The 26909-nt window shown below is 41.1% G+C and overlaps 1 protein-coding gene across 1 annotated transcript in view; it reads left to right on the top strand.

The window, feature by feature from the left end:
* Window positions 1-26909, top strand: part of JAG1 (jagged canonical Notch ligand 1) — a 77679-nt gene that overhangs the window by 4336 nt on the left and 46434 nt on the right. The gene's annotated exons all lie outside the window — the stretch shown is intronic.

Here is a 26909-nt window from a genome sequence, read left to right as displayed (position 1 = left end):
TATTCAGGTGGATCACTGCTGAGTATCACATGTGTTTGCACTTGACTAAATAATACTACTTGTCATGTACTCTGAATATGTTTTGGCTGTCGTGCAAACACTGCAATTTCTGTGTACTCTGACGTTGCACAAAGCAAAGTTTGACCCTTAGTATGTTTTTGTTTTTTTGTTTTGTTTTTTTTTTGTTTTGTTTTTTTCCTTTGCAATATTTTTATTGTAGTTTCCACTTTTTTTTTTTTTTTTTTTTTTTTTTTCTTTACAATGTATTTCCCAAAATCTTTCACACGTTTTTAATTTTAAGATGTTCTTGCTGAGACTCTTAATATCATTTTGGCTGTTGGCCCATTGTTGAGTTGATAGCAGCCAGCTGAGTCCCTATCTTGGCATCTTAACTACCTTTTTTAAGTAGATTTTTAATAGTTTCATCTCCCATACTCAAAGATCATTAAACATACGAGTAAGTTGTTCCAACAGTTCAGTTTTGAACTTTTGAGATCTAATTGCATTGTTTTCTAATGCTTCACCCCCCCAGTCATCAAATTAACTGGATATGGTGCCTGCTTGTGTGTGGGCATCCAATGCTTAACCTTGAGGGAGTTTAATTGGCTCAAAGGCCAGTTCTCTTTTGTGTTGTGGTGGTTTCCACTCTCAAGCTTTCAACCTTGTTGTTGCCCAATGGGACCGCAGTTATTTAAGTAATGAGGCCACCCTTGTTGTAGCCCAGACCAGTATGGAGCCAATCACAAACTCTGGGCTTGCTATATTGTCAGTTTCCCTGGAAGTTTGTGTTCAACCGTATGATTTACAAGTGTATCGTATAACACTCATAAAAAGAATGTTGAAGAATTTTTTATTTATTTATTTTTTTTTTTTAAGTCTTCCTTCTTCTGTCTTCCCTTGTGTTGGGAATACTGTCTCCTATCAGACTAGTTTCCTGCACTGCAGTACCAGTAATAATTTAATTTTTTTGTGTTCTTTTTTGTTTAATTTTTGTTTTGAAGAGCTACTGGCACAATCCCTCAGTTCACACAAGTAGCCTCTGTTGGTGGAGAGAGCCAGCTTTTGCTTGCAGTGAGATAAAACTGTTATCAAATATACCATCAAAGGGATAAAAGGTTTTATAAAAATCTGCGGTATTTGAAGTACTGCCAATTCATGTAGTGCCTCCATTGTTGGGCCATTTGACTTCTCTTTCCCAGTCTTGCTTTGAAGGACGGGCTGCTTCGGATGTTTGCCTACTAACCTGAGGAAATAAACTCAGGTGTTTGATACCGGACGCACTTATTATGTCTGAGTTATGGATTTATGAAGCACTACAGTTTTCTTATCTAGCAAGAGGCAGGACACACCATGGGTTCTTTTTTTAAAGGGACATGATATTTTTGTTTAAAACTTTCTTTATGGTGGACTAATACGCTCCTTCATTAGTCTGTCTTGTTTTTAAAGGTTTTATGTTATGTTTAACTGATCTTCACTTTAATTTCTCCATTAGGGGGCACTGTTTCATTATAACTTATATGGCGTGCATTTGATTTTAGGAAACTGCAGCCTTTTCATTAGCTATCAATGAATGTAAGGATGCTTTCACACTGATCCATTTTTCTTCTGCTGTTGTAAAAGAAACGTGTGACCATGTATCCCTATGGATCTCTTCACACTGATCCATTGTGAGTCAGGTGCGTGTTTTTTTTTTTTTTTTTTTTGTTTTTTTTTTGTATTTTTTTCCCTCTTCTGCTTGCTGCATTTTTGGTGCTGTAAAAAAAAAAAAACAACCAAAAACGCACCCCCCCATTGAAATCATTGGAGAATGTGGCAAAAAACATACCCACATTGTGTTTTAATGTGGGTTTTGAGCCATGTGTCCTGTAAAAAAACACTATGGGTCAGTGTGAAAGTAGCCTAAATGTGTCTAGGTGTCATGTACATAGAGATGGTAGAATGGTTTATCATGGGATTCACTTGAGTTCATTTAACAGCATAGTTCAGTGGACAATGACCTACACATAGAAATCGGCTTTTCCTATGGCTACCTACAGGGCATTATTAGATCTAATGTGATAAAGTATGTACATTTTGCCTGTATATGCTCATTATACCTTTTTAATTAGGAAGATTTGCTGGGGTGGCTCAGGTTAAGTCGTTAAGGCTGGCCATTTGTGTTTTTTGATCCTCCAGTGGGCTGATCGCCAAAAAAAAAAAAAAAAAGATTCCCCCATCCACACAAGTGAGGCAGATGGGGGAATCCTTCCCGTATTCAGAAAGGGGAACTCTCCACTGTCAGCATACTTAGCAGTGCTGCAGCCAATTGGCTGCAGCTGCTGATCGCGTAAAAGGTTTCCAGTAGTGGCGCACTGAAATTAAAATTCTGCACCATGGCCGAAATCTGAAATGGACTCTTTTTTTTTTTTTTTTAATTGTATTTCGGCTTTTTAATTTAATATCACAAATTTTCATTTAATATGAATGCAAAAAATACAATCCAGTAACGTAAAATGACTTAATAAATGATTCGCCCATTATCCGAACTTTTTTTTTTTCTTCTTATTGGCAAAATGCTGATAACCCTATTTCGGCTGATCATTCAGCTGATAGATCGATGTATCACTAGTTTCCAGTAGTACCATTTGATCGGGAGTGGCCATAGATGGACCAGAATATAGCTGGGCCTGCTGAACCAGACAAATTTTGATCTGTCTATGGCCAGTCCAGCTTAACTCAGGTTGGCCAGCCCAGTCTCAATGGCAGAGGCCAGTTTAAAGCCCCAGTCTACAGCTGAAGGCTGAATTCTGATTGGCTGTCATGGGTGACCACACACCACCAATAGAAGTTCTAGAGTAGTAGACTAATCAGATCTTAACTGCACATGTGACTTTAGATGCAATATGGACCTGAGACAATACTTCTCTGTGCCTTGTAAGGGCCATTGGTAATGTTGGACTTGTAGTGACTCTGTTTTCTATTCCATGTTCAATTCAGCAATAGGATAACTGCATTCTCTGTTGCCTAGGTGTGGGTAATTGGCCTACAGAAGACAGTGCTGTAATTTTAAAGGCCTTGGTTTGAAGTTGCCAGGTTACCAGCAGTGCGCATCCTGCCGTCGCACTCTGTATATTCAATGCGTTTGAGGAGGCAGCTGATTTTGTCCATTTTATTCCTCCATTCCAACTGCATTACATCAGTTTAGACTCCGCATTATGTTGGTGTTGACTCGGGTAATTCAATTTACTTAGGCCTATAATTAATAGTGGTATGTGCCGCTAATCCGATTGCTTATGTCTCTCATGCTGCTGTGAGGCTCTAGAGGACTTCACAATGGACCAAAGGTGTTTTCTCCCAGCCTTGTATTTATTTTCAGAGATTTCTTCTTCTGGTACATGTAAACAGATAATTACCTGCTGTATGATCTCGTCTATCAAGCTGGTGTTATTTTGTAGGCTATTTAGAATAATTATTAATGGAGTTTTATTGTCGTGGGATGACATACTGGTGTTGTGTAACCTAGCCTATTGGAAAATGGAGTTTTAGCTGAGAGCTATCTTGGATGCAGGCTTGGAAAACTATTAAATTGAAATGAAATTATAAAAGGCAGTAAAATTGTGGTGGGGCTTACATTTTGACATTGCGCAATACAGCTGGAGGTCTGTGTGAATATACTGGATTTTCCTTAATGTCATTGAAAATGTGGTGGCGCGTGTGCTTTGTGGTGTTGGGTTTTTGATTTATTTTTCCCAAATATCTCCATATGAACAGTAATTAATTATTATTGTTACTATAATTACAAATGGCCTTTTAATAAAGACTAGACAAGCTCACCCCCTATAACCGCTTTTCTCAACCTTTTATTCCATAGGAAGTTCTAAAATAATTTTCAGGTTTCGGGGACACCTACTAAAACAAATTCTTCATGGATCAATGAGGAAAATGCCCCTACATTGGTGGTCATTCAAAAGAATGCCACACAGCTAAAAAGAGAATTGGGTAATTCTGCCGGTTATACCAAGTACTCTTGGCCTTGGAACTATGTGGGCATCATGATGGGAGGTCAAGGAACCCTCACCAACCTCTGGAGGAACCCTAGGGTTCCACAGATCTCTGGTTGAGAATGGCTTCGCTATAGCCTACAATCCAAGCAGAGCTTGTCTAAATAAATAAAAAAAAAAATATATATATATATATATATATATATATATATATAATTTTTTTTTTTTTAACGATCGTATGTACCTGAAATCAGGATTGATTGGACCTTTTTATTTGGAGTTTATATTCTGCCACAGAATTTATGCTGCTTGTTACAACCTCTTTCTTCCTGCTTATGCCAATACCATGTAATGCCTGAAGATGGAAGGATGATATGGTCACATTTTCACTTTATGATCTTGTTTGTTGTAGTAATATTCCAATCTGTGTTTTATCCTGCAGTAAAACCTTTTGCCTAAAAAGTATCAGGAGAAAAGTCCTGTTTGGTAGGTTTTTTTTTTTTTTTTTTTTTTTTTTTTTTCTTTCTTCAATCCCTTTTTCCCCGTTCTGTGCTGGTGTGGTGGTTTTTTTTTTTTTTGGTTTTAACCTATTTCTTTACACAAACTTTCTGCATTGTAATTTTGATATGCCTAGGACAGGTAGCTGGATTATAATCTGTTCTGAACCGTCTAGGAAGTGGGAGGAATAATTGATGGACTAGTTCTTGGCTGGTGATCCTGAAGCTCATTGAGGCCTGGTTCACACCTATGCGTTTTGCAGAAACCCACTACAGTCCATTTAACATGGTTTCCTATGGGACACATTCACATTTCTGTGTTTTTCCACCGGTGTGTTTTTTTGGACAGGTTTAGAGACTGTTTTTTGTTTGTTTTTTCCCAGCAGCAGATTGGGTTACGGTTTTGGTTTCATAGGCTTCAATGGACAATCTTTTCAGTCAACGTTTGATACAGGAAAGAAAAGAAAAATCAGTTACATCAACTAGGAATTTTAATTTTGGATAAAGATTTTCAGGTCAAGCTGGTCATTGGTCCAGTCTCTTCATTGACATGATTGTTTTAGCAAGCTGGGTAAAACATGAAGCTGCAGATTAAATAATCATTGGGAGTCATTGAACAAGTGTCTTCATTAGATTTTCCCTCACCTCCTGTTCTGCGAGAACACTAAATTTTTTTTATTTCTCTTCACTGTCTGTACTTGAAACTAATTACCAGGACAAGTAGCAAGGGTAAATCTCCCCAGCAAGGGGCGTATACAAAAATAAAAACCTGATAGGGGGTGTAACACTTCTCTGTATCCAGAACTAAAAAAAAAAAAAAAAAAAAGTTTTGGCTTTACATGCATGTTAAGCACAGGATGTTCCTCTGGTCACTGAGACTTGGTCTGACCTTACTGGGGGAAACTCTTATCAGGTGGCCAATGTCTGTCCTTTTGATTCCTTTCCTCAAATCTTATCAGAGTTGCTATCTTGGGACAATCCCTGCATACGGGCTGAATCTTTGTGTTTTTTTCCTGTTTGATAGAGAGGATGCTGTCTGGGAGGCCTGCTTTAGCCTCCTGTACAATGGCATTCCCCAGTCAATTTCTTTTTTTAAAAAGTAAACTTTGAAATCTGGAGGAATGTTTTTTTGCAAGCCAGGCCTTCTGTTTCTGATCAAGACCTAGTAGAAGGGAACCAGGTCAACTGGGATATTGCCTCCTCATTCCTGGCACTCTAGTGTCCTGTGTATGGCAAGTCTCACGCTGACAAATTCACAAGTCAGGTAGTCTTATCTTTGCCTATTGGTGGTTTTTTGCTGATTCTCCAGTATAGGAATGTTGCATGGCTTGCTATAAGAGGTTCTCCAACATGATCTATGCCAGTAGGTACAACACGCTCTGCTCCTACACGTCTTAATGCCTTTGTTGGTTACAGCCTCCTGAGCTTGGTCAATGAACTCTCGCTATAAGTTTGCCAAAACCTGTAGATTTGCAGTCAACATCAGAAAAGCATCAGGAGGCCATTGTTGGTAACTTGCTGAATCTGATTGCAGTGGCTTAGATAAAACCCAGGTTAAAATACATTGAGTGGTCTTTATCACTTGGCCAGTTGGAGTATTTTCTGGCTAACCTGAACAAGTCATGAGTCCCCTGAAGTGGCCCAAAATGTTAAGCCAGTTCACACTACATTTTCTTCATGCAAGTTTTTGGTACTGAAATTTCAGTCTATCAATTGACTTCTGTACAAGCCAGCCTGTTGGGTTTTTCCTGAACCATCAGTGCCACGGCTAATGCTGGCAACCGTGCTCCGTGTATTCTGATGGTGGGGAAGGCTGATAGAATACAATACCACAGGGGGAAGGATTTCCCCTAAATACCCCCTAGTCAAATGGAGGGAAAAAAAAATCAATGCATGGGCTGCCTTAGATTCTCAATATAAGATGATGAAATACATTCAGGCCCCATGCGCACATCTCATAGTGGGAACAAGCATTCTCACTACATGATTTTCAGAGCATGATTCTGTATGTAAAATAGGGCCAGCCACTAAAGAAGCTTCTGCTCCTCTTTGGGTGACAAGATTTGCTCAATTTTTTATTTTATTTTTCTGTAGGCTTGTTTTACCATGCAATCCTGTCATGTGATAGTCGTGGCAGAATCACATCGTGTCTAGGGTGCCATTAAAAGATAATGGCACCCAACCGCGTGTCAAGCATTATACAGCGCTTGCCATGCACTTTGTAATTGCAGCCAAAATAGCGGCACTTTTTGCCTACGATGTTTCCAAATTGCGAAGTGTGCATGGGGCCTCAAGCTTTGTATTTGGGTATTGGTGACCAGTATGGCTGTCTCTGCAGATTTCAGCATTTAAAAAAAAAAAAAAAAAAAGTTCTTGTAAAAATCTTAAAGTTCCCATTGGCTCGTAGTAGATATGTGAGCAAACAATTTTTTTTAATTCTATTCAAGTGCAGAAAATCTTTTCTAGTCTATATTTGGGACTTCTCTCCCCCATGAGTCAGTCTGTTGGCAGCTGTGAAACCTAAACCTTTCTAGAATTTGATGTTGGAAACTTCAAGGCCATGCTGAGACTTGTAGTACTGCAGTATCTTGGTTTGCCCTCCCCTGTTGTAAGACATACTGCCATTCCTATTCACTTGTCGCACTATACAAGGCAGGTTCCCACTCTTGTAGGGCTACTACTCCCATTGTACGTGTTTGCAAAGCATGCTGGTAGCTGTAGCCTAACAACAGGAGAACCACAAGCTCGGTGCTGCTGCCAAACCTTTCAGTGCATGACCCTCATTACTGCACTGGCTTGTGGTTTGCAAGTCTTTGTCCCATTGTCACACGCTGCCATGAAAAGTTTTCACATGCTGAGTAAACTTGTCCTGTTGTATATAAATTGGTGGCTCTTTTCTTTTTTTATGAGAAAGAAGTGTGTGTTCACAAATGAAGCCTTCCAGATGGATGAGGCCGGTCTACCTCTAGTGTTTCCAGCTGGGAGGACTGGGTTAAGTTATTGTATTTAATACATCACCTATAAAAATGTTGATGAATTGTATTCGCATTCCACAGACCCCTTGAGTTTACATTGGGAATTGATGTGCTAAACCCTCCTGACCTTTCCCAGTTGGACAGATAAGGGAGAGTCTGATCATGGGAATTGATGCCCAGCTGACATTGTGCCTGTTCTCGGAAGAGCTGGACCCGTGCCTTCCTCTTCATAGGACAGGGCTCTCCCTTAGTGGCAACATTGGATATGTATCAGGAATACATCGCAATTCCTTATGAATGTAAAATCACTTCTAATATTGTGGACACCGAATATTTTCGGGGGATCTTTCCTTGTTAAAGCAGAACTCTAGCTAAAAGTAACATTCAACATGAACTAGCCTGTTAAAAAGCACCTTTTTGCTGCAATATTCACCTTCAGTCCAGAGTTCCTCCTGCAGGATTTTTTCTGTCACTAGATGTCCTCTGTCTGATGTCCAGCATTATTCAACCCGCTTCCTCTGAGCCCAGGTCGTCCTGGACCTGTCCCCAGCTTGTGACAGGACAGCAAAAAAAAATCAGCACAGTGAGGAGCTCATCTGTCACTCTGCTCTTTCCCTCAGTCAGCATGCTTCTTGTCAGCACATGAACTGCTTGGGTCCTTGTGCTCCTACATGATCTTACACTCCAGATCTGTGTACAGGGACTGCAGATCAAATTAAAGATATCTAAACTGCTTGTCTTTAAAAATGACATTTAATGTGCATTTTTTTCGAATTGCATTCCCTTGTGTCGTTTTATCTGCTTGGAGTTCTCGTTAGGTGTGCTATAAGGCAAGCCATACATTATGCAATTTTTCTTCAGCCACAAGTTGAAGGAAAGAAAATGGCTCAACATCAACACTGTTGATGGGAGAATCCCTCCTGCAGCGCTATTGTGGGGAAAGTGTAGGGAGCCTTACCCACTAGCAGAATACAATGATCACTGCTGGCAGCTATAGCTGCCAGTGATGATCAGGCGAAAAAACTTGACAGGCTGGTTGTAATGAAGTCGATTGATCAATCAGCCTGCCTATAGACAGATTGAAATGTGTCAAGTTTCTTATTCCTGGCCTGTAGTTATTTTTCTTAAGGACTGGTATGTTTGCCAATGAGGTACTTCTAAATCCAGCCATACATGGATAGAAATTTGGCCAGTTCAGCAGGTATTGGTTGAATTTTGATCGATGTACCAATCAACTGCTGTACAACCACTCATTTTACCCTCTTGATCAGCACCACAGGCTGTTGACGACAGCACTGATCTGTGTATTCTGATGGTGGGGAAGGTACCCCACTGTCAGAATACAAAGACACAGTGGGGAGCATTGCCCCATTCACTTTTTTTTTTTTTTTTTTTTTTTTTTTTTTTTTTTTTTTGTTCAACCAGCTGGTTGAATGAAACAAAGATTAATGTATGAACCGCCTAAGCCAGTTTACCTGGCATTGAACAATAGTGGTCAAGGCAGGTTTCTAACCTGCCCCATCATGTTTTATTTCTCAACAAATAACCACATTGGGCATTGGCCATCTCATGAATTCGGGTAGCCTTAAAGCAGCATGAGAGGGTTAAGTGATTCAGGTATCAGTTGGGAATGTGAATATCTCTTTGGCTAAATTTTGGCTTAGACTGAATCCTATAATAAACCCAAAGCTGGCAGTTTTGATATAACAAAAAAAACAGAGGATTGTTTGATGTAGTATTAGAAGTGTAACCCTGCTGGGAGACTGAGAAGCCACCTTTCCTTCATGACTTGCAGGTTTGGATGACAAATGGCAGTTGACCTGACTTACTAAATTACATTAGCAAATGATTTGTGGTATTGCATGATAGTTTGTACCTCTGTAAAACAGATTAATTTTTCAGCTGTATTGTGGTTACAGAATTATCAGATGATGAAAAAAATCACCCTTTAGTCCCTCTTCTGTATGAATTAAAATAAAAAAATAATCTAAAATACCAAAGGTAAAGCATCCATATTCATGTTCTATTCTAGCACAATCAAATTGACGGTGCGCTGGGACTTTCAGAGGTGTACTGTATTGCATATTCCTGTAGGCTAAAGCAGGAGATAGATAGATAGATAGATAGATAGATAGATAACATTTCTTTCTTCCTTCCACCACTGGTGGCAGGAAAGAAAATCACTTGATTCCCCCATCAACAGTTTTGATGGGGGAATCCCTCCCACAGTGCTATTGTGTTCTGCTGGTAGAGAACTATCCCAGCCAACAGAACTCAATGATTACTGTTAACGGTTATAACCTTCAGCAGTGATCACATGTAAAAATCCATCAGGCTTGCTGTACCCCAGTCAATTGATGAGGGTACAACCAGCCTGCCCATAGATGGACCAAATCTTGGCCCATCCCTGTTGAACCAGCTGAGATTCGATCCATCTATGGTTGGCTTAAGGATGGCATTGGACCTCCTGACTCTGCACCCACTAGAACAATCAGAATAATTTGGGGGCCACTCTACAAGCCAATAACATACAGCCATCCAACTGTAGGGGCCCATCTAGTTGCTAGCTTTCTGGAAAGCCTTCTGGTTATTTCTCATTGAGAAGGTTGGGATGAACCTTGTCAACCAGTTATGTTTCTCTTCAGTCCATTGGGCCATTTGCATCAGAAACCAAGACTTGTCCTCCTGCTGAAGGAACAGCAGAATTATTTGCCTGTCTGGGTCCATTGTGATATTTTTTTATTTTTTATTTTTTTTCAGGTATTGGGGACTAGAAGGTGAGGTGTGTAAGTGGGTTACATAAAGTGAGAGCACATAGGAGATCCTAAACATGGGATCATGTTCTTCTGTTGTCCAGTGAGCAAGCTAGGGAAGGCACAAAGCTACTAAGCAAAATAAGCATCACCTTCCATGGCAAGAAAAAATTGCAATATATTTCCAACATATAGACGTATTTTAACTGGAGTTCACTTATGTTCTTTGTACATGTACTGTTGCCATGCATGCATATGCATTTACAGGCATATTGGGCCTCATTCACACAGTTTTTGCAGCCACTTTTAGGGGCGTCTGGTGTGTTGTGTGGTTTGTTTTGGTATATTTTGTTTTTTGTTTTTTTGTTCTGCTTCCAAACGGAAGCGTTTAGTAGCAGTACCGTTTACCAGCAGAAAAAAAACCCAGGGCCAATGTGTCCAAGAGTATCAGTGTTTTGGCAGACAAAAACGCTTGCCGTGTCTAAACGCATGTTAATACTAGGCTCGTTAAACGTTTGAGCGTTAATTCATTTCAATGGCCAGAATAAATTATGAAATGAATGAATGCCCAAGCGCTTGATGTCCTTAAATATGTCTAAACACTTGTAAAAGCATTAGACACTTTGACAAGCGTCAGGTGTGTTCTGCCAGAATGCTGCCACCAAGAGGATTTTTAAAAAGTTCTGGGGGGGAATTCCCATCACCAATCATCAGGAAAGAAGCCTATGAGCAGAAAAACCACTTGTCGCACCCAAACACCTGTAAACATGCCTAATCTGTAGCATTCATTCATATCAGTGGCCAGAATAAAGGAATATTCTGGCCAGTGGAATGAAAAATTGGCTGAGCTTGCTGGCAAAATCGTGGCTTTAGGCACAGGTTTCTTTTTGTTTTGTTTTTGTTTTGGTTTGTTGTTTTGTTTGTTTTTTGTTTTTCTTTTGCTTATTTTTCCTGCCAGGAGAAAAGGCATTCAGAAGAGCCAGGCCAACACTTATTATGCATAGGGGCCTAAAGGTTTCTTATACTGAAAATAAAATACAAAGACTGTCATGGCCAAGCTTTTGAAAATACTAATTGCCTGGCTGTCTCTGACATTGAATCAATAGCCAAGAACAAACCCAAGGATCAGAAAAGTCAAAATTTCTGGTCTGCATACTTTTTTTCCTGAGTCGTTGATTCATAGTGCTAAAGCCACTGGATGAGCATGTCCACCAGTAATCAATCATCTCTAGAAAGAGGTCCATAATGGCTGCCTCCATATTTCTCAATATTGGATCTCTTTATAGGCTGGGGACATTCAGGAACCATGTTTTAGCATGCATAGAAAGTCACAGCTGGCACCTAACCTGTTGTGATTTTGTTTGGTTTTTTTTTCCCCTGCTTTATTACTTAGTTCCCTGGCTGCTTCAAAGTTGCTGAGCTGGAGCATGTCCGAAAAGTTCAATCCATTCCAGCTATAGAGCGTATCTGGCTGTGTGCTGGGGGCAGCATTCTGTTCACTCCATACACCGAACACCGACTTGATAGGGAAGTAGCGGCTTCATTATTAGCCGTGTCGCAGGGTGCCATAACATTGCAGATAAGATAATAGTTGATACGACTTTAGAGGCTCAGCAGTGGGTTAAAGGTGAGCGGCTTTCTTTATTATAATGGTAGCATTTTATAAGCGCGCAGTCTTTTGAAAGTGTTTTGAATTAATGGAGGGATCATAAAACAACGATGGTGCTTGTCAAACATTCAAAGTCCCTTTTACCAGCTCAACCCAGTTTTATGCACTCCAGGTAAATGAGTAAAAAGGGCTCTTGTTCATGCTTGCTGTGTGTGAACCTGACTGCTGTGCTTGGCTGGCCAGCTGGTATTCTATCTATTAACCTTGCCACCCTTTTATAACGAGCGCATTTAATTATCGATGGGATTCTTTAAGTACGTAAGTTAATGTCAAATGGCCAGTGAGCTATTGGAAGACTCGCTGTAAATGCTCACTTTGATAGAAATTTTTGAACTTGATTTATAGCGTAGGACAGTGTGGTCTGCTAGGTTCACACGTGCTGCAAAATGGATCGGGCCCTAATCCTAGCCAGGGGTTAGTCCATGGGGACCTGTGTGATGAACTAACTTCCATGGTCCCTTATGGGATATAATTACTCAGTGGATAACTCTTCTCACACATATTGCTGCACTGACCATCTGGGGCCCGGCCACGTATTTGGAGATGCCATTTTGGGCCTCTGCACACTAGGGCAATCTAAGTGCACATGCATTTTTTTCTTTTTTTTTTTTTTTTTCTTTTTGATCATTGGCCCCACAGGGATCCCAGGTTCACATAAGGAGGCTACCTTTTTTATTTTATTTCAGGTAATTGTATAGCGCCGTCAATTTACGCAGCGCTTTACATATATATTGTACATTCACATCAGTCCCTAACCCTCAAGGGGAGTACAATCTAAGGTCCCTAACTCACATTCATATACAAGGACCAATTTAGACCGGATCCAATTAACCTACCAGCATGTCTTTGGAGTGTAGGAGGAAACTGGAGTACCCGGAGGAAACCCACGCAGGCACAGGGAGAACATGCAAACTCCAGGCAAGTGGTGCCGTGGTTGGGATTCGAACCAACGACCCTAGTACTGCTAGGCAGAAGTGCTAACCATTTAGCCATTGTGCTACCTTCTAAATTATTACCTCCACTGCAAGCGGCGGATTGCCGCAGAAAGCTTTTCATGTGTAAATCTATATACATCCGGACATATTTTTAATTTTTTTTTTTAATGTTTGTCTATTGTGGTTTGTCAATTTATGGTTTTCACTGTATTGAATTTATGACTGATACCTACATCCACGATGGTGTTCTATTTATCCTTGAACAATAAAATTGACCGTTTTTAAAATATATGGTACTTAAAGTTTTTGTAAGCGATACCTTTTTTGACCTATATTTGTCGCCAATAGTAACCACTTTTTGCCTATGCTTCGAGCAGTTCTGTTTTTTGCTTCATGTTCTTGGTTATGGTGACAAACGCTCAATTTATAGCGAAGGTGCGTTGGTATATGCTTTAGTACTTCCATCAATCTCAAAGGGTTATCCCTTTTTTTTTTTTTTTTTTTTTTGCATCTTAAATGGAGGTGAGCATTTTAGTGCATTTTTTTTTCAGGTGTTTTGCCAAGTTGCAATACAGTTCAGTTGTGTGCAGAAAAAATGCTGCATGTTTCCCTCCTCCCTTTTTCTTTAATATTCAAATCCTTCCATGTCTACATGCTTTATTTTGCTGAGCAGTCACTTTGAAAACCACCCCCTAGCATTTCTGGCCGTGGCCATCTTGAGTAAGGGCAGATGAATCCTGTAGCATTTACTTCCTGTAATCCATCTGCCTTTGGCTCAGGCATGGAGGCAGAAGGGTATTCTTAGCTGAGAAAACCTCTCCTGAAGACTCCTGGAATCTATTACCTTATTTGCCTAGGCATAGAAACCAGGAAGTAACTGAAATGTTAAAAAAATTAAAACTGGTAAATGAGATATATAATTTATCTAATTACAAAAGCAGTATAAGGATTGCAAATAGTCAATGTTGATTGAGAGAGTAAGCAAGGGTGACATTAGGGTTGATGTGATTAATTGTGATGCAGCTAGCGTGTTATTAGCTAGCGTCGCTGGCGAAACGGCTGACCAATGTTCTATAGCGATGTTGTTATGTTCTAAAAGTGGTTATTGCTTGCGATTTGTTTAAACTTGCGGCTCGGGTGGGAGGAGGTTGGAAAGCATTAAAAATGCACATTTGGGCCATGTTTATTAGCAGCTAACCCCTGCCAGTCCCCCCTTTTACCTGAAAAGGCAGTGGATGGGGTGTTCACATGCCACAGTCGCAATACTTTGCTTCTCACCCTTGACAAAAAATAAAAACTGTGTCAAATTCAGCAGACGTAAGCCCACGGAATGCAACCCATTCAAGTAAACAGGGAAGTGCCACATAAGTGGCAGTTGTGGGGGTAAAACAGGCAGGGAGAACACGTCTCCTTCCTCCCTGTCAAATGCCTCCTAAAGAGGTCTCAACGTGTGCCCCTTTTCAGGGGCGCATTGGTTTAGACCAAAGTGTAAATTTGGCCTACGGACTCTTCTGATCTAACTATCTCCTTCTTCCCTTTTTTAACTGATCTTGGCCACGCCATAGTTTGGCAGATTTCTCTCTGTAAGCAAGGAGCATAAAGCTATGTATCCATGCTTCCTTTACTCTGCCACAATGGGGGCGGACCCAGGACCATCACCCACCAGCTGCTGACTGCTCTGACCTGTGGCAGTACAGCTCCTTCACCATGTTTGATAGAAGGTTGGCCCAATGTGCTTTTAATGCACGGCTTGACAAATTTGCTTTGAATCTAGGAGCCATTTAAAAATGTTTTTTGAAAGAATGAAGGAAAAGAAAGGAGGGACACTGCTTCACCGATTCAGGGATTTGAAATCCCCACCGCTTTCTATCCTCTCCTCCCAGCACTGACAGGATGGGCTAGAAGGATTCTGATTGGTTAGCGCTGTCCATGTGATGTTGCTGACCAATTTACAATTAGAATGCCTCTTGTCCGTACGCTGAGAGGTACAGATAGGAGATTAAGCCGTAGAGATTTAAAATCCCTGGATCAGTGATACGGCGCCCTGGTGTCTGACAGTGGACGGCTGATAAAAGCAAAGGCGCCAGGACGCAATTCTTCATGGCGACCTGGGATTTGTTGAGCCCTGCAGCACAGCCCCCCCGTATCACGCAGTACAGGTGCGGGAGAAGACTAGGCGATTAAGCCGCGGGGATATCTCTGGATCTCTAAAACGATGTTCAGGTGCCTGCCAACGGACTGCTGACAGACCCCAGGTGCCAGGATGAAATTTCTAGTCGCCATGGCGACCAAGCACCTGGGGTTTGTCAAGCTCTGTTTTAATGTATCTCTTGGGCTACGTGAGGCATTGATTGCCCTCTTGGACATCAGTAATCTGTCTGTAATTGCAAGCAATGCTCAGTACACAATACAGTATATTATGTTCATTCTTGCTGTATTTAGTAACCCCGTGTTCATTGGGGCAGCACAGTGGCTCAATGGTTAGCAGTTCCGCCTGGCAGCACTAGGGGTGTTGGTTCGAATCCCAACCATGGCACCACCTGCCTGGAATTTGCATGTTCTCCCTGTGTCTGCGTAGGTTTCCTCTGGTTACTCCAGTTTCCTCCCACACTCCAAAGACCTGCCGGTAGGTTAATTGGCTCCTGTCTAAATTGGCTCTAATATGTGTATGTATGAATGAGTTGGGGACCTTAGATTGTATGCTCCTTGAGGGTTAGGGACTGATGTGAATGTACTAAAAAAAGTGTGTATGTAAAGCGCTGTGTAAATCTGTGGCGCTATAGAAGTACCTGTAATAACTGTGATAGGTAAAACAGGTATTCATTAAAAATGAATTGTATCCTTGATATGACCAGTTACAAAGGGGGGGAAAAACCCATTTTCTCCAATACTTGTAATTCATGCTAGTTTCTGTGATTAGAATACATTGTAGTCTGGCCACCCAGACAGGCAATGACTGCTAATATTAACCAAGAACAATAGTGTGGCCATTCTGACTGCAACGAGGATTACAGAACATAATGGGGCCCATCCAAAAATAATGCAAATACAGGACAAGCAACAGGAAGCAGCAGTAGACTCAGCAGAGCTCGGCTCCCAGACAAACCATGGACTTAGTTCACACAATGGCAACTTTAGCACATTATGTATTCACAGGATACTCATTATTCCAGTAGGCTTGCCAGATCAGAGATCAGCCCCAGTGTACTGGATACAACACATGCATAGTTTGGAGAGTGGCATTTTGTCTCACTCCATCATTTTTGGCAAGGCTGCTGCAGCTGTATCACATTAAAAGTTCTTCTCTAGTATCATTGGCTTTTTGCTTTGGGTATCGTAAGGACTCATACACGTGACGGAACTCGATGCGGTCATTCACGTCTGCGCATCTCATGTCATTTTATCCTTCTTTCTTCCTTTTTTTTTTTTTTTTTTTTTTTTTCTCTATGGGCATGTATTTGCATTCCTGTTTTTCAGATGAGGAATTTAAATAAACCGAGTGTTTTTTGCAGTGTGGTTTTTTTTTTTTTTTTTTTTTTTTTCTTTAGGCACCCCTCCTCAGCATGTAGAGAAGAGATACAGCAGCACCACTCTAAGTCACTCTACCTGCATTAGGAGTATCTACAAGCTCTTACAGCCGGCTGCATCCTCGGACAAGTCCATACTACAAGCCCCCCACTACAGATGGACTTGGACACCACCTCCACATGGACCTTCTACTAACCCCCATTGCTGATGGTCCATCCCAAAACGCACACAGGGTAGATGCGTCATAGCTCTCACCCCTCCTCAGCATGTCCTACATCTGAACCTATAAAAGTACTTGGTTCCCATAATGCATTTTTTCAGACTTCTGTGAAAGTTGGCATAGCAGAAAGAGGTAGTGGTGGTGCAGACGCTAAGGAAAGCTGATGTAACCCACAGCGCATGAAAAGAGGTGTTTTTATCATAGGTGTGCTGCCATTCCATGCATTCCTAATGGTGCTTCCAATGCACCTTGGTAATGCATTGCAGGGCACCAAAGCACACCTTTATGCCATGTTTTGTGGTGTGCTGTGTTTTTAGAGTGCGTTTTTGACTTTTTTGGTGCAGTTTTCATTCATTTAAATGAATGGACTTCTGTAAGACAATGCACATAAAAATACATATTGACATATGTGCTTTTTTTGTTTGTGTTTTTTTTTCCATTGCAAAAGTGTGAACCTACTTTTTTTTAAAGTGGTTGAAAACCTCAGACATGACATATGAACAAAGCACATCCCTCCATAGTGTGTACTTGCCTGTTAGAGCAGCAGGCAGAAATTACACTTAGTGCTCTTATCTGCATGAATTACTTTTCTGGCAAGTCTTCCTGATAAGAGAGAAATGGAGGGGGGGGTTCCCTTCCCGACCCGAACTCTGCAGTATGTAATTTCAGCTCTCTGCCCCCCTTTTTTCTGACCGCTTAAACAAGTGGTACACATTCTGGATTTTGATCAGATGTAGAGAAGACTGCAGATAAAAGGGTCTGAGTTATGTAGGAGGATAGTGAGGCCAATCACTTCACTGGGTATATGTAAGGGTTTACAACCACTTTAAAGCTCACCATATATGTTACAATCGAATTGATCGATCTTTAGATCTACCAATAAGTATTCAGTGCAAGGTCCTGTCGGATTGTATAGTGCAGGTAGGTCCTCCATAATACATAGTTTTGTTAAGTCTAAATTTGATTGTACAGTCACGTTCTAATGTGCATGGTGTCTGTAATTCCCTTGCACAGTAGTAGCTATATACACGCAAACACAAGGGCCACTTTGGGAAAAATCGAATGTATCAATATGTTTTTGAAATGTCCGTAGAACAGATGGAAGATGAAGTGCCTCTGGTGGGATTGCAACCCAGGACCCCAGTGTTAGAAGATTGCTGGTGTGGTTTTATGTGTGTGTGGGTTGTTTTTGGTTGGTTTGTTTGTTTTTTTGTTTTTTTAAACCGTTAAAATAATATCCTGCTGGTTGTTTGACGTTTTTTGGTTGCTTGTGGTATTGGTTTTAGCATTTGAGATCACGTTGAAGATCTAAATGTGCACTGCTGTTGTATGGTCAGTGATGTCACACATTTGACCAGGAAAGTCGGGGTTTTGATGTGTGCTTTAAAGGTTTAATACTGCGTTTTATCTATTGACTAAGCAGATTTATTTTGCTGTCCCATCAGCAAAAGTAGAATTGCTCAGCACTTTTTTGTTTGTAGGTTCTCTAGGAATTATGTGGAGTTTTTTTTTTTTTTCTTTCCCTTCCATCTGATCAGCAGTTCACTGTCCAAGGCCTTCGTTCTGCTTATGAGCCAGGTTCCCCGGCCATGAATCGGAGCTCTGATCAAATCTGGTTAAAGTACACTTTTTGGCAATGTATGTGGAAAATGTAACATGCAGATACTGATGTAGTGTTTATAGTGTGTTTGTAGACCAGGGAGCAGCTATCGCTATGCTCGTACCGTGACTCACTGAGAGGACTTCTGTCATTCTTGCGCACGTGCATGGAAGTATGGGAAACCGCTGAGCTGATTTATAAATGGAGCTCTGAACTTGGTTATTAGTTTTTACTGCTGATTAGTGGATGAGCTGGGATCAGTGGTTGCTGTTGGCAATTTTTACTTTCCTTTACGCCAAAGTGGTCCTTTTACAACAGTGGTTCCCAGACTTGCGTACTCCTTGGCGGTCCATTTCCATTAATCCCCCAATCCGTCAAAACTATACTGACAGCACCAGAAATATTACCACATGTTGTATTCTTTTGTTACTTTGTAAGTGTACTTAAAATCAGGGCCACCGGAGCACCAGGACTCAATCTTGACAAGCTGTATTCTTCTGATTCAAACGTATACAGCTTGTCAGCTGTGGATTGGGGTGAGTCCTGACGCTCCTGTGGCCCTGATATTTTAAAGCGGGAGATCTGCTTTTCTGCCTCCTTGCACCCCCTCCTCGCCCACTATTGGAAACTTACATTTTTTCTTTTCTTTTTGGGGGGGGGGGGATTGGGTACCCATTCCCAGTTCTTCCGAGATCACTTGGGTAGAGCGGATCTCCAGCCCCCCACCTTTGCCTGCAGCCTTCTGGAACACATCCACAAGTCCCAGAAGATTGCGGGACCATTCGCACAGCGGGAAGCCAGCTGTGAAGCCACAAGGCTTCTTTAGTAAGCATGTCGGCTGCAGGGACCTAAAGACCAGTGGAGAATCAGCCCAGGTAAGGATGGCCCTGGATCCCTGGACAGGTAAGTGACCTTTTTATTAAAAGTCAGCAGCTACAGTATTTGTAGCTGCTGACTTTTAATTTTTCAGGGGAGTCTGAAGCTCCTCTTTAAGTACACTTGTCCCTTCCTTGCATTACACTAAAGCTGTCCATACCTGGATCAAACCCTGCTGATCAGCTACATTATGATCCATGTATGGCCATTGTGGTTTAACAAATCAGCTTCTGGTCTACCACCCTGTCAGAATATAGCTGCTTGATCAGACTGCAGTACCTGAACCGTGTATGTGATGGCAGGGAACTCTCCCCTCTGTCAGAATACAAAGACACAGAGGGTAGGAGTCCCCTGTCTACCACCTTGAAGGTGTGGATGGGGAAATTGGGTCAGTGTTGTGTGGTGTGTTTTTTTTTTTTTTTTTTTTTTTTCCATTCAACCAGTGGGTTGGGGAAAAAAAAAACTCCATCTGTGGCTTGCCTAAATCACGACCACAGGGTCACATTCCTTCATCCTGGTCTGTTCACTATCGTTCCATGCCTAAGAGCTCACCCCTTCCTTCCCACCTCACTAAACCAGGAATTGACTGGCAGGCAACCCATAACAGATGGTTACAAATGTTCAAGCGACTAGGCTGGAGATACTAGCAACCAGTCAAAAAATCTAGCATTACAAGGCACTTGGTAAATTCCGAGCTATGTAGATCAAGCAACACTTTCTTTAGGCTCCGGTACACCACTGCCATATTTTCCCCGCAGGTTGGGAACCACTGCTTTAGAATGATGGTAGTATATGTAGAAAGAGTTTCCTATGGGAGCCCTGCTACCCTTTCGGCCTTTTCTTCTCGAGCCAGACTATTTGGTCAGCAAGGACACCTATTGCAGTAACAGACTAATATTTAGAAGGGAATGGAGTAGACAGTGGTCTGATTTCAATAACTGAGCCTATAAGGAAGTATCTTCACATTTTGGGCTCTCTGCAAGGTTTGTGAGCTGAGCTTTGATTTGAGTTGTTACTTTTGGGGGATGCTGGAAGTTCATCAAGCTTAAGACATTTTCAGCTTTGAAGCCTATTGCCTTTCAAGCCATTACGTTTGGGATTATTTTCCACCATTTTTAACAAATCTTCAGTTTTCGCAAGCAAGATCTTGTAGTAATCTTTATTTGCAACATGCTGTTCCTCTACTGGCTACCACTTTGTCCCAAGTGCCTGAAGAACTATTAAGTCGAGTTTTTGGAAGAAAATCTGTTTTGGTAGTCAAAAAAAACATTGCAGCATATTGGCAAATTTGTTGTCAGAAATGTTTCAGTATGCTGGTGAATTTATTTTAAACATATCTGAGTTGCATGAATGGTCTTTTTACGGCACCAGTACTTAAGCTGGCCAACTATATTATGAAACAATAGCAAAGGGAAGACAGGGACTGAGATCCAATCTCTCTAGCCTCTAGCGCACTGGAAGCTTCTCACTTTTTTTTCAGTCACATGCTTGGACATTTGTTTTCACAGCTGCAGTGCAGTCTACAAAGAGGTCCTGAACCTGGCTGTACTGTTTGGCATAGGTGCCTGGATCATTCACCCTGCTGAACATAATTAAAAATCCATCATCCAATCAATGAAGGTGCATGAATCTCAACCGTGTATTTTAGTTTTTTGCATGCAACAGATGCATCAGTCTTGACCTATTAACTCGACAAATAATAACTTGATACAATGCCACTAAACCACTCACTCATTCATTTTTACAGATGCGGCCTTCAGCTTCTTTCATGCGTCTTTTCTGAACATCCCATTGGGGAACCTGCACTGTAAATGCTAACAAATGTCTGCGGATTACCTGCTATGGCACATGTCCCATCATTCTTAGTGCCGTCATAGGGGTTGATTTATTGAAGGCAAATATACTGTGCCCTTTGCAAGTGCAGATGCTCCAGAGCTTAGTAAATGAGGTAGAGGCTTTCTTTTCAAAGAATATCCAATCACATACAAGAAAAATAAAATGCATTTTTGCTGGCACATGATTGGATGATGGGAGTCCTTTACTAAATTCTGGATCAACTGCATTTGCAAAGTGCATAGTCTTTGTCATTCGTATATCAACCCCATATTGTCATTGTACCTCCTGGGGTGCCTACGCTTTTCCAGCACAGGTAGCGACTACATGTGTTCTTTAGGCATGGACGCAAGGGTGGCTATGCTAGGGCTCCATAGGATCCTGCAAGCCAAGAAACCACCCTTAAAATAGAAATCTGGGCCAATGCTCAGGGGACCGGCTGAAAAAGAAGGAAAGGCAAACCTAAAGTTCAGACAGTGTAAAGGCTGCCATACATGGCTTGAATGTTGGCTGTTTTTTTTTTTGTTTTGTTTTGTTTTTTTCTAAATCTGCTGAATTTCGAGCCATGGGTGCCCCTGTCAGCACAAAAATTGTTGGCTGAACAGCGAGTACATTGTCAGGTGTAGCTACTGTTCTGGTATTCTGACAGTCATAGGTTCTAGCTGTCGTAATACAATAGTTGGCGGGGGGAATTCATCCATCCAGGCTGTTGGTGTGGAAGGAGGAATCTGTTAAAATTCTGAATAAGAGAAATTTAGAAGTGTATGACCAGCTTAAGTTTTAACATTGAAATTATAAAAACCTAAATTAGGGTTTAATATAACTTTTAATAATGTGATTGCAAAGTTTAAAAAAAAAAAAAAAAATCGGTATACTTGCCTGCTCTGTGCAATGGTTTTGCACAGAGACTTCCTGATCCCCTTCTTCTCAAGTCCCCCTGCTGGTGCTCTTGGCTCCTCCCACCGCTACCATTTGCCTCCAAGCAAGCTGCATGCTATGGGGGTAACTTGCGCATGCTTGCTCCCGAGCTAGCTGTGAGCCCAGAAGACAGAGTATGGCTCAGCCCCGTCCCCCACTCGCTCCTCTCTGGCTGTGATTGACAGCAGTGGGAGTCAACAAGAAGGGAGAGAGTCAAGTAAGCTGCTGCTCTCATGCACATTGCTGGATCGCGATCGGGCTCAGATAAGTATTGAGGGGGGGGGGGGGCGCTAGGGAAGAACCAGCCCACGGAAGGTCTTTTACCTTCATACATAGAATGCATGAAGATAAAAAAAACCTTCAGGCTTTTAGAACCACTTTAAAAATAGATGACATCTTCTCCCATAAACCAGCAAGCTATGCTGATTGGTATTTTAGAGGCACCATTTGCTTTGTAACGTTGGATAACAGACCTGGCACCACCTTTATATTGTGGCCTGATAGAATGCTCTCATTTTGCAGTCCATGTTGTGATTTTTGGTTAAAATGTAAAAACCTTTTTTGCATTTTCTATTAGTAAACTTTGATGCGGTGCATGGTTCTTCTGTGCTCTCTTGTCTGTATATTCCTGGAGGGGCCTTCTCTTGGCTCCAGGTCAGACCTCTAGTGGCTAATTAAGTGTGGCATTATCAGTACACAGCTGATCTTTGACACTATGTGGATCTCTCATTTGAATACTTTGACTGTGTGCAGTTTTATTATTTGGGTTAGATGTATATTTATCAGAGGTCATCTATGGTCATGGGAACATTAAAACCTGCTGGTTGCCTTCATTCCAGAGATGTGCAGTAAACCTGAATACAGCTGGGTGGATGTGAGTGCTCATTCACCCATTATTAAACCAACAGTTCCCATTATCATTGTGAAAGGGTTTCTCTTTTTATTCAGCATTATATCAGAGCCAACAATGCTGCTCCCAGCACAGCGTGTAGAAGCAGGTGTGATAATTGGAGGATTGAAGAGGAGATAAAATCACATTCTCACCAATACAATGAGCGGCCAGTTAAAACCAGCAATACTGGACTGCCCAATAGGATCATTCTCATTTTCTGCTGTGTTAGGCCTGTGTTTTGTACTTTTTCATGGTGTGGATGTTCTCCTAACGATCAGTGCATACTTTACTCTCTGCTAAATCAAAGCACTTTCTTTATTGAAATTGGTGGGGGGGGTGAAACTCCTGTCTGATGTTTATTTCATCTATGTCCCTGCTGGGGGAGGTTAACCCTCACTGTTGGTTCAGGTGACCCTTGGGCAAATTTGTCAGTGGGGAAATCTGTTCTGGTGACAATGGTCAAGACAGGATTTCTCAACCAGGCTTCCATGAAACTCTAGTGGTTTCTGGGGGTTCATTGAGCAATGATCAATTTCTGCCTCAGATAAGTTCCCATTGGTCTTTTTAGCTATTTGTAAGGGGGTAATTCTTCCCAATGACCACAAGTGTAAGGATCATTCTTCCTAATGCCCACCATACCAATGGATCATGAGTTGTGGGTGTTCCCTGATACTGGAAAGTATTTCATGGGTTCTTCTGTGTTGAAAAGGTTGAAAGAGGCTGATCTAAGAGATTATCTCTTCCTGCTCTGTTTTGGGGATAAGAAGTAAAGGAAAATGGCCCCAATGGGACACGGGCAACAAACACAAGCCTGATGGGGTGGGGGTTTAACTCTTCCCTACCCTTTTCAAAACTTCAATATTTTTTTTGTATTGCACATTAGCTTTCATGTCTTCTAACAAGATAGAGGCAGTGTGAACATGAGAAAATTGAGGATCTTTTTGCAAATTGGTTGTACTGCCTGAATTGTTTGGGGAAGTGGGGTGGTTAAAGGTTCAAAGCAAGCCATTTAGAGGACAGTCAATGAAAATTGATATGTGCAAAAGTATAGATCATTCCAATTTTATTTTTCAGTTTCTTGTACGCTCCCTTCCTCACAAGAGATATGTAGGTTTGTTGCACTTCTGAAAACCACATACTATGTGCTGAGCAATAATGATTGTGTGCTTGAAGAGAACCTGTTACTAAAGCAAGACACCTAAAGGTTCTGTTAGTATCCGTTATTTAGTGACTAATGCTAAATTTCCATGGGTAGTGAATCATGACTGTGAAAGTAGTTTGCTATCCATGGGCGGGTGAGTTGCTTCCTTCATATTCCTTCTTTTAATAACTAACTACTTATTCCTTTAGTGTCTGTGACCAGACCGATTTATAGTTGAAACTTTGATGATGGATTCTAGTTTGTTTGAGCACCACTTGCATAGACTTAACCAACTTCACCTTTCCTAACCAGGATTACATGGAACCCTAGTGCTGCTCATGAAGTTGTTGGGGGTTCCATGAGCTGTGGCAAATTGATCTTCCCCCTACATGCACCACCAATGCTAGGCGCCAATATATTATGTTTTTTGTACAATATTAGTAACACATAGCAGCCAATCAGGAGTCAGCGAATTTCAGGCCAGCATTGGATGGATTACGACTGATCACTCTGGGTTAATGCACTGAAAAGTTAAAATTTTAGTTTGACTGGTTGTGAATAATAACTGAATAGATGGAGTATGCTGCACAAAATAATACATCTTGACATGGAATTTCATACTCTAGATGGGATGGAGTAATCTTCCAGAATGTGTTTTTAGATGCAAATTTATTTTTTAAAGTTTGATAAAAGAGATCAATTTTTACCAGTGTTTTTATTAATTATGCCTGGGCACAGTTCACGAAGTGCAACAAACATTTGGATTGATTAAAAATATCTGGCAATTTTCCTTTCAGAACAAGACTCGTCAAACAAATAAAAGCCTATAAAATTATAATGTGCCATTAAGAGTGTTAATTTACTGAGAAAATAATATTCTAGGCTGGTTAAATTGTCCTGGCTGATGGTCTTTGTATCGGAGGCTCCATACATGCCTCGGCTTGCCCAGATTTGCTTGCTCTTCTCTACATTTTCCCACAGTTATCTGTGAACAAGATGGAATCCTGTTCTTTTGAATATGAAACATATTTAGGCTGTATTCCAAGCAGAGCCTCACAAAGAAGGGCTTTCCTTCAAAGGCTGCAAGCTCGGTCAAGTTATTAGAGGTAGCATTATGCTGACTTTTGAAGTTATCTTTGTACCTACACCTTCAAGGTGTTTACCTTGCTCCATAAATGCTATATATGCTTCTGGTTTGTCTTCTGTGTAATTACTGCATTCCATTTGTTTCCAAATGGCTTTGGGAACCACAGATGGTACTGTGGATGAGCCAAATCATTTTAGCTGGTTTTTGCTTTGCGTAACTGGGAATTTTTAGGATCTGTGGATACAGCTAGGGGGTTAATATCCCATATTTCAGAATTGCCACCTCCGTAGTGCATTTTTTTTTTCTGTTGTCAATGCCTTATCTATCTCCTTTTTGTTAAATTGAGGTTTTTACATTTAACCCTGCCTCCTAACAGCCTTAAACCAATTCAGAAAATCATAAGGAAAATTCTGCTTTTCAATTTGATCGTACAATAAGCTGCTCGTCCAAAATTATTGTAAGGGACAAGCACAAATTTTTCTCGTATGATACCAGGTCGTACAATCTTCATTGTAATCAGTACAGTTTTCAACCCAAAATAGAAAACAAATACGTTACATCCTTTACAAATTTTTATTCTGTCCAAGAATTTTCGTAAACTCTTCTCTTTTGATATGCATGCAAAAGAAACTAGCAAAAAAAAAAAAGACAATCCATGTTGTTCGATATTCTCATAGTGTGTAGGGGGCTTTAGGCACACCATAGATGATGCGATTTTCTTTCCTGCAACCACGTGTAGATTCCCCCAATGACAGTCCGGATAACCCTTCCGTGGAACTATTGTGTTCTCCCTGCCAAGAGAACATATTGATTACTCTGCTAGTGGCTATAGCTGCTGGCAATAATTGCATTTAAAAATAGTACATGCTGGTTAATCCCAAGTCAACTGATTGAACGACTTGGGTACAATCAGTATGCCCATATATGGATTGAATCTCGGCCAGTCCCTGGTGAACCGACTGAGATTCAGACCATCTATGGCTGGCTTTAGATGGGATGTGTGTTTTCTGTCAACTGTCAGTTGGATGCCTTATAAAGTTCTAATTCAGAATGTCGGCTCATTTAAAAAAAAAAAAAAAAAAATTATAGGGCTTTTTTTTTTCTTAGAGAAAAATTCGGACTCACTGTAAATTTTGTTAAAAATGCATTTCGCCACTCACTGTAACTTGCTCGGATACTCTGCTACACAAGGGAGCTATTGAAAAGGGTGTGAGTTGCAGTTTTACAGCAGGCAACGCTGAGGAACATCTGCAAATGGTAATTTTTTAAAGTAAAGCAAATGCTTTACTGAACATCTGTATTAGTCCTACAGAATCCAATTGTCTGATCGCCAAGGAGCACTTCAGAAACCACCCGTGCATCCTTTCAGAATTTGCATGTACCAGGTCATGAACATATTCAAAGTTACAAAGCTATACTCCTGAATTCTCTGTAGGGAGCGTTGCTTCCAAAACCCCCTTTTAATTGTAAAGCAGTTAAAGGTGACCTCATGTTGCCAAGAATTTCTACGTTATATTTTATGGAAAGTTCTCAGCTATGCTGCCTTTTGTTTCTAACTTGCTTCTATGATGGTACGACTGGAGATTTAGCCACTTCTAGTCATCTTAAAGACATGCAGTAAAGTGGTCCTATTGTAGCTTGAGCTTCTGCCTCTCTGCCTGCTTTTGGGAGTAGAGATAAAAGGTGGCTGAATACAATGGTTGGCAAGCATCCAGAACCAGAGGAGTGCGTTTTTTAAGCAGTAGATGCTTATGATTCTTACTGGAATGTATAAGATCTCCTGGTCAGATTAGTGCGCCTATAAATGTGACACATAGCTGTGCCCTAAAGGTTTCGAATGCTTAGGTCCGTGGCTTTGTATTAAGGAGCCTCTCCTCCCTCCGACCTTGCTAAAATTCATCAGTTCTTTCCCTTGTTACCTGATACTTGTGGGAGCAGTGATGGTCTATTGCAGACAAAGCTTTCAAAGAGGTGCTGAAAAGCAAAATCTCCCAGGAGTCCTCAC

This window comes from Staurois parvus, unplaced genomic scaffold (genome assembly GCF_062004578.1).
Source record: "Staurois parvus isolate SC_StPar_1 unplaced genomic scaffold, SC_StPar_1.0 ptg000516l, whole genome shotgun sequence".
NCBI lineage: Eukaryota > Metazoa > Chordata > Amphibia > Anura > Ranidae > Staurois > Staurois parvus.
The sequence above is the reverse complement of the archived record's forward strand: the minus strand, read 5'-3'. Positions and strand labels throughout refer to the sequence as shown.